Below are 9,284 nucleotides of genomic sequence, written 5' to 3' on the forward strand. Positions count from 1 at the left end.
TGCCGCCCTCTCTCTCCTCTCGCCCTCCCCAGCCCTCGTCAGCTCTGTTCCCCGCTGCCCTCTCTCCCCTCTCCCTCTTCCTCTATGACTTGATTGTGAGGAGAAGTGTGCTTATAGTTAGTTGGGAGAATAGTTCTTCATTTCTTCAATTGTTTTGGGGAGATAATCAGATTTTTAATTTTTTTAGGATTTTTCTTTTTCTGTACCAATGTTTAACTATTTAGGATTTGTAATGAATTCAATCTTTGCTTTGTGGTTTCATGTAACATACATTTTTAAGTGAAAATCTGAGATTCTAAGCATTTGTAATAATCAGATCTTGAACCTCGTCACCATTGCTTCTACCACGAACAGTAACTTCTTACTATTTCACGTAAATAGTATTGTATTTATGAACAGTAATCGTATCTGTGAATAGTATCGTGCTTGTGAATATTATCGTATTTTTGAACAGTACCGTACTCGTGAATAGTACCCATCACCTTCAAATGGTAAATGATAACCTAACTTATTTTCTGATGCGAAGAATCCACATTTGGTGGCAGTCACAGAGCATACGATAAGTAGATATATACAAGTACCCTAAGTTGGCTCTGATACCACTTGTTGGGATAAACCCGGGGCCCAATAGAGCATGGTCGCAGCAATAGCAGAGTAAAAGTAGAGATTAAAAGTTGGACACACAGATTTACGTGGTTCGGCACTTGATTGCCTACATCCACGGGCAAGGATAGAAGAATCCACTATGAGGAGAAAAACTCTGGAGTTACAAACTATCTCTCTTTACAAGGAGAAACTCTCTCTATTTTTTTTCTCTCACTCTTCTATATAAGAAATTGTTTCTGGGATGGGATTTCCTTAAGGATTTTGGAGCCTATTTATAGTTTTTGAAAAAATACTATGCATAATAAAATATTAATATTTTACTGTACATCACTGTGCAACTTTTTCATATTTCAACATTACGATGCCTAACTTGAGAGAAAATGGTTTGTGGGGCCCGCGAGCTTTTCATTTGTCAAAATAAACGTGGGCGGCTGAGGCTGCTGACAGGAAGGAGCATAGTAGAGGAGGAGAATGGAGGTGGATGGATGAAAAGAGAGAGATGAGGGAGAGAGGAGGGCGGACATAAGACGGAGGAGGACTGCGGAAGTGGGGTGGATGAGGAGGGAGAGGGGAAGTTAGTGGAGGCGGGATGGGATTAACTAGATAGACGAGGAATGAAAAGAGAAGAAAGAAATGGTATTTTGGATAATTCGATTAAAAATTAAACGGAATTTGACCGTTGGTTGTTGATTGTAAGACAAAACTATTTTTAAGATGGTTTCGGTATAAATTAAATTTTACAGGTGGTCTTCACATTATTGTTTTATTTTAAAGGTAGTTTTCATGAGACAAAAAAAAAACTTGAAAGTAACAAAACTTTCCACGTCAGGTTTATTGGAACATATAGAAATGGGTGGGGTTTTTTAATGAATAGAAGTAAATCTTTGGGTTTATAAGCCAAGACAGTAACAAGAAATAAGAAAGACTATCAACTAACTAAACAAAAAGTCAGACTAATCAAATATTCAATATCTTTTCCCCCTGCTATCAGTGATCAAAGATTCAATACTTCATATTTCTGAGGTCAAATCATATTTTAGAGTAAAAGCCAACGCATGCAAGCAGATACCAGAATTTGACCATTGGGTAAGCTTTTTTTACCACTTCTAAAAGTAAACTCCAAGCTCATTAATCATTAATATCTACTACTCCATTTATTCAGGCGTCCTACGTGAAAAGGAAGTTGGGATTCCCCATTTTAAAAGCAACATTATATGCTTTGTTCGGGAACCCTACAAAGATAGGTAGGTATTGTTTCCAGCTCATTCTATTCTTTCTTGCATTTCACTACAGAGGAAGGAATATTGTTATTAATTTCCATCCTAAAACAACGTAATTTCGCTCTCTTTATTATTTGGAAACCTTTTGTTCCATGTTGTTTGGAAAATATACAAACTTTTCATGCTTCTCTATTTGTCACACGTTCCTATATATGCTTCTTATCATAAAAAAAATACAAGTACTGCAAAGCTACTTATGTTTTAATTAAAGTCAAAATGATAATAATATTCCTCTGTGCATAGGGGATTCCCTATATGGCTATATATGCTAAGCAAATAGCTCTTTCTGAACTCAGGGTTGCTACAACATAAGTAATGGGCCGAACAATATGTTGCAGGCGGAAAAAGGTTTGCAACTTAATTAACATCTTCTCTCAAATTAGTTACTTTTATTTCACACTATTATTATATCTCTTGATAAGTTCTTATTGGTCAAATAGATCCTATTTTTCGTTGCAATAGAATATATTAAATGTGTATATTTAGTGCAGAAACTAAAATTATAGTGTTTAGTCAAGTAGTGTAAATAGATCAAACAAGCTAAAGGAGAGATCTTGTTAAAAATGAAGCCTGATTTTCTAGTTATAACGTTGGAGGTTTAAACGATGGGAGGACCCAAGTCACCCAAACTTAACCATAATGTTTTTAATTATTGTTTTTGGGTTTTCCCCCATAAACCCATAGTTCAGCTTCCGTTTACCAAAAAACCCACCTAGTTCCTTATGTTCCAATTATAACCCCACGACGCAAAGTTTATTTACCTTTAAACTAAAAAATATAAAATACAAAGTTTATAATAGGAAAAATAAAGGAGATGGTGCAACAAAACTTGCGTATGCCCACACTTATTTTACGATACATGTAGAAGTATTGTATTAATTACAAAAGATTAAACACTAGCGAAACAAATTATTAAAAACGTCATAAGGCGTGACACGTATGTTAGAAATTGTGGTTAAATCTAGAATGAAACTGAGAAAACAGATGTACTGTAATTTTTAACTTTTTTAAGTTCACTGCTGTGCGTTATAGAAACGATGTGCTTAAAGCAATATTTGGCCTACTCCGGTGCAAGGATCCCAAGGCCAAACTACTTCCAGGAACAGCAGTACAGTAATCTAGTGTGTACCAACCCAGTACTGTCAAGATCTCCTCGATCTATAAGACCTTTTGGTCAAGGCAAAAGATCTCCTAGATCTCAGAACCTTACGGTTAAAAACCTTTCGGTTTAAGACAAGTTCCTGTGGGCACAAGTTCCTGCAGCAGCAGCACAACAACAGCAACGCCGGGATCGACGTTTGTTTTCAGCACGCGACGTTCGTGTTCCACGCACGCGAGAGGATTTTCAGCTCGCGACGTTCGTGTTCCACGATCGTGAGAGAATTTCCAACAGCAACCAAGAGCTGCCCAAGGGCTCTATTTATAGGCCTCTAAGGCCAGCTCAAGAGTCACAAGCTATTAATGTGACTGTTATAATTCTTAATGGTAATTAAGATTATAACATCAATGCATTAAATTGCTCTTAATGCTGTTGTAACCGCTGCATGCATTAACTCCTGAATACGAGGCAATCAATGGACGTGTTGCTATAAAACGCGAGGGTCACGTCTTAACAAATCAGACGAACCTCGTTTGACAAACGAACGTCGTCAAACAGGCGAACCTCGTATGACGGACGAACCTCGTCGAACGAGCGAACATAGTCAAACAGGCGAACCTCGTATGACATACGAACCTCGTCGATCGAGCGAACCTCGTCAAACAGGCGAACCTCGTATGACAGACGAACCTCGTCAACAAGCGAACCTCGTATGACAGACGAACCTCGTCGAACGAACGAACATCGTCAAACAGGCGAACCTCGTATGACAGACGAACCTCGTCGAATGAGCGAACCTTGTCAAACTACGAGAGAACGCTAGGGTCACCCTCGTGCGAATACGTAGCTCGTCCGCATGCTGCGAAGCAGCCTGCGAGGCAACCTCCGTGACGACCATAGTGGCAGCCAACGTGGCGCCAAACAGCATCACCTTACCCCGATCCGCCACTTAGCGCCTCAGCCCGATTAGCCCCGATCCCCGGCCCACGACCCACAACCCACGGCCCGCGGCCCATGGCCCACGATCCGCTAAAACTTATAAGGGATTAATTCAAATAAAACACTTCTCGGCTTGCCGTTGACAAGCCTCGAACAATGGACCTTTTGAAACAACGAAACATTAACTTTCCACTAGACTACTAAGCATTTATTAAAAATACTTGTAGTTAATATATATATAGTTTGAAAACTCATTTTGGAAAGCAGTTTTGACCAAAAAATCCAACAACATATTCGTGCCGTTAGATACAAAATAAAACAAATGTATCACAAATATTTGTGCTGCGAATTTTATAACACATTTCCACATGTATAGAAAGACCCTCTCTGCACATATTTTACTGATATTTTTAACTTGTGTTATGCTCCGTTTGTAAGAACCAAAAATACGATGCGAGATGGAAAAAATAGTATCACAATTTATAACTTTTGTTGTAGTGAAAGATTAATCTATCCATTTGAAGTTGTCACTAGAGCAATTTATAGAGAGATCATAAAACTGTGGACGAATCAGTTGAAATAAACAGAATATTTTGTCGAAATATCCGAAGCTAGATAAGTATCTCTATGTCACATAGTTGTAGAATAATAGAAGATACCATGTTCCGTTCTAATTATTATATATCATTCATTTTATTTAAATTTTACGAGGTGAAATGTAGTCACATATTTTTCTTACTAAACTTATTTCTTCTCAGGTCAAAGTCGCTACCGAACGCGACAGTTCAAAACCATCTGGAGGAATAGGGACGGAATTGCTTAGGGTATCTTCAAATGCTTTGTGTTATCAATATTAATGAGTATATGATAGCTCAATTAGCAAAATAAGTTATTAAGAGATAAAAATAGTGAGATGTACAATTTTTAATGCCACTAATCACACAGACCTTATCATTCATCTATCTCCAAATAGCTCAATTAAATGGCCACCTCGTACTGATTATTTCTTTTACATTTCCATATAAAATTTTCGTGATGTTTGTACCCAATGAAATATACCTACAAACATGATAGATTAGGTGTCTAGAAAAGATTTTCTAATAGGTCGATGCATTAATTTCTCTTGTTAAATTTTAAACAAGATTTACTTTGCATATACAGTTAGAATTGTAGCGGATGTAACATGAGAATAAATACATGAAAAATATAATTATATTAGAAATATCTGACAATAGTCTGGATATTAATATGATATGATTTAAATGAAGAAAATTATATCGGCTAAATTAGCTGATTGGCATATAAAGCGACCCAATTTTTCCACTTTGGTCTGTAACTTGACGGTAGTGACACTTTGGCATAAAAAGTGATAAAATACTATAAACTGACGGTAGCGACACTTTGGCATAAAAACTGGTAAAATATCATAAACTGACGGTCGTAGCGACACTTTAGCATAAAGTATTTATAGTTATGCCTCGTTTGGTACGCGAGAATGAGGTGGAATGGAATGATCATTCCCACTTCTCATTCCCTCATACCAAACATAACCAATTTTTAGAAGTTTGAATGCCCATTACAGGGAATGCTCATTCCCACTTTTTATGGGAATGAGCATTCCAAGTGAATTGATGAGGAATGATCATTCTCATTCAAGTGAGAATCAAATTAGTTACATAATTTCCAATTACACCCCCATTGAAAACAAAAATAAATCTAAAAATCTTGTCTCATTGAGTGACATAACTAGATTAATAACATGGATATATATGAACAATTGATTAAAATGTTTTTCCTTTGACTTGCATATATAGGGAAATAGATTCTAGGATAGAAACACAAAATATTGCCTATTATTATAAAGTTTATTTTTAAAAATAAAATTGTTTAGTTATTATCATTAATGTTTATTTTTATTTTTTTTAAAATCTATGTTGTTGTAAGGACATTATTAGAAAATAAGATTTTATTCTCACTTGTGAACTAATGATACCAAACATGGGAATCGGAATGGAATTTTCATTCTAGCTTCATCTTACAAACACACCCAAACAAGAGAATGAGAATGAACATTCCATTCCCACATACATTCCATACCATTCTCATTTGAGCCCATTCTTGCGTACCAAACGATGCGTAGGACTTACATAACAAATTTATAAACAGAACACATGGGAATATAAATCAATAATTGAATAAAAATATATGTTGCTTATAATTAAAAAAATAAAGATAATAAAAAGAGGGGAAATTATGTTTTTAGAATTTAGAGAATACACTGAGTCTCTATAATTATGAAGAAAAGCTCAAAAAATTGCAATTTCATTGGACTTGTTAAATTGAATTTAAGAATTCTATTTAATAATAGAAAGAATGACGCCTTAAAAGACAAAATTTCGAAGCCAAGAGGGGGGAGTGGATGTTCTGCGATTTTTTTTAGGTGAGTGCTTGGCTTCCGATCGATTGACTGGACCCAAATGCTCTCTTATGAAAGAGGGAAAGGAGGAAGAGTGAAGATATGGGAAAGGAAGGAGAAGAGAATGGAGGAGTTGGTAAGAAAAAGGAGGGAGGGAGGGAGGGGGTTTTTTTAATTACAAATTTCAGGGTTAAAGGAAATATGGGATATTGAATGGTTTATATGTAAAAATTTCTTAATTTTTCGCTCAAAACTTGTTGTCAACAATCGAAAATGCCTAATTGTTGTAACTTTGTCACTTTTTATGTCAAACTGTTACTGAGGTCAATTTATAAACCAAAGTGATATACAGTAATACATATGTCACTTTATAGGCCAATTTACTAATTAATTTAGCCAAACAAATTCTGTCAAGTACTAAATAAGGTAATAAGAAAGAGAACTTTTTTTTGCTATAAATCCAATATTTATATTCATTTATTTTCATACTCACCTACTTTTTAGATCATTGTAATCCGTATTTTCCCGGTTTTTATTATGCATATAAATGTATTGTTTGGAAACAAAATATAATTAGCAACAACTTAGAGCAAAATATAATTAGCAACTTACAATAAGGGGGTGTTTGGCAATCTGAAAGTTTATTTAAAATATGTAAGTTACTTTTTTTGCAAATAACTTTTTACATCCATGTCAGCACGCAAGTGAAATACAGTGTTTGTTTGATAAATTAAATTATTATCGAAAGTACAATGTGAAGATGACGTGGTAAAATAAGATTAATTAGAGAGTATAATTAAAACCATTTAATTAAATTACTTACATATTTGTCACTTTCGTGTGACTTCACCACTTTTTTAGGGGAAGTCAAAATTACATTAAATCATATGTGGTAATTTTCTTGCATCTCACTTTCATAACCACTTACATGAAACCAAATACCTTGTTAAATGAAAGTAACTTTCTCACTTTCATCTTTCACTTGCATGCAAACAAACACCCCCTAAGTACAACAATTCGCAGTAAAGTCTAGAAATTATAAAAAAATATAACAGTTACAAAAAAAATTAATATTATATATCAACCCATTGAAATATAAAAGGGGGGTTTAAAATAATTCGGGCAAGTATTTTGAATTTAGAGAGATTTTGATGGATGATATAAATAGAGGTTAGGCTGTGTTTATAGGTAAACCCCTAACAATATGAATTTTTTCTTTGTTGAAAATCATATTGTTATTTATTAATGCAAATCTCTTAATTTTATCATCATTTTTAGTGTCTTCTTACTTGCGTTAACTGCCAACCCTGCGGTCCAACTAAAGCTGAAGATTTTCGTAGAAGAGATATTGTCGAGACAGTCTGCAAAAAAACAAATTGGTAAGTGATCCATTGTCATCTTGATTTGTATTTCATAAAGCCTTTAATTCTCATATATCTCACATTTGTAACAGTTAGAAAAAAGTAGCCAAGATTAACCTAACATGCGGCACATATAATATGTTCATAGTAAATATTGCATAGTTAATTCTACATTAAATTACAGACAATTTATATATAGTTTATTAAGCAAACAATATGACTCGTGTTCATCCAAGAAATGAATTGTAAAATAATATGTCAATTGTCCTTTTTAATTGATTTATTCTAATTCTATGCGAAATCACAAACTAGTACATAAGACACCTGGCTTGTACTATATACTTGATCACTTGATCCCATAAAATTAGGTTTCTATAAAAAATCTCTTATTATACTTATTCTTTCATGTAATATGCATGAACTTCAGGAGGTGATTTGAACGAGGAAAAAAAGTATAGCCATTTTCCCCTAACCAATTGACATTATTGCCACCATCCAAGAAACAAATTTAGACAATTTGGTAAAGAATTAGAAATATGTCATAAATTAAAATATTTCTATTTTTTAGAAAGCGAGATAAATGCAAAATATAAATATGAATTGTAGTTGTTTTATAGGATAAATTAAAAAAAATCTCCATTACATTTGGGTATTTGTCAAATAACCCCCTTTAACTTTCAAAATGTCATAAAACTATCCTTAAGTTTTAGAGTTCTCGGAAAACCCTCTTAAAAAACCTAGCAACATTAACCGCGATTAATCGCATGAGTGGATAAAATCATGCGCGAGGATATCTTTTCCGGTGAAATTGAGGTTTATGCTTTCAAGGGTTTTTTTGAAAGGTGTTGAAAGTTGAAGGGGTTTTCTGAGAACCACAAGACTTAATAGGGTTCTGTGACATTTTACAATTTATCCTATTCGGCATCGTGATTGCACTAATTTAGAACACAACATAGATTTGGATCCTCTTCCCTACAAAAAAAATAGTGGAGAGATCTCTGGTATATCATAATTATTAATATGCTTAATGGGTTTGTTGTGATTTATTTTTGAGTGTAAATTGGAAAAGGAGTGAAAATCAGGGAGGCATAGTGAATTAATGTTAGATTTGGAACGAATCACAACCATATACTAAACAAATCGATGATTATAATTAATCCAGTGGTCTTTCCTCTTTCTTTTTTTTTTCTTTTTTTAAGGATCCATATCCGAATTTGGATCCTCTCTATTACAAAAATGTAGTGGAGGGACTAGTAAATTTAATCTTAACCGTTGACTATTTTGTATGTTGTTATAATACAATGTAAATGTAATACTCACCCTACTCCCGTGTATATCACTCACTCCTAGTTTGCACCAAAATATAATCACAACTAAGTACTAAATCATTAAAGATTGTGATTATATAATTGTCTCCATTGTTTTTTGGGATTGGAGAGGATCGAGTCCTCTAAATCCGCGTGGCCCTTGCTGGGAAATTAATGACATGACACTCTCATAGAGAAGACTATTTGTCCGCAGGAGGGATCCCGATCACCAGAGAATCGTAGCTGCCTCCTTAGTCATGTCCGTCTACCTCCTCC

At 34.4% G+C, this 9,284-nt stretch overlaps 1 long non-coding RNA gene across 1 annotated transcript; it reads left to right on the forward strand.

Moving 5' to 3' along the window:
• LOC109832538 lies at positions 2,199 to 7,696 on the forward strand. The gene is made up of 3 exons (XR_002244792.1): positions 2,199 to 2,234; positions 4,683 to 4,748; positions 7,619 to 7,696. It is a non-coding gene; the product is annotated as an uncharacterized LOC109832538 (long non-coding RNA).

The sequence above is a fragment of the Asparagus officinalis genome, chromosome 3 (assembly GCF_001876935.1).
Source record: "Asparagus officinalis chromosome 3, Aspof.V1, whole genome shotgun sequence".
NCBI classification, from domain to species: Eukaryota; Viridiplantae; Streptophyta; class Magnoliopsida; order Asparagales; family Asparagaceae; genus Asparagus; species Asparagus officinalis.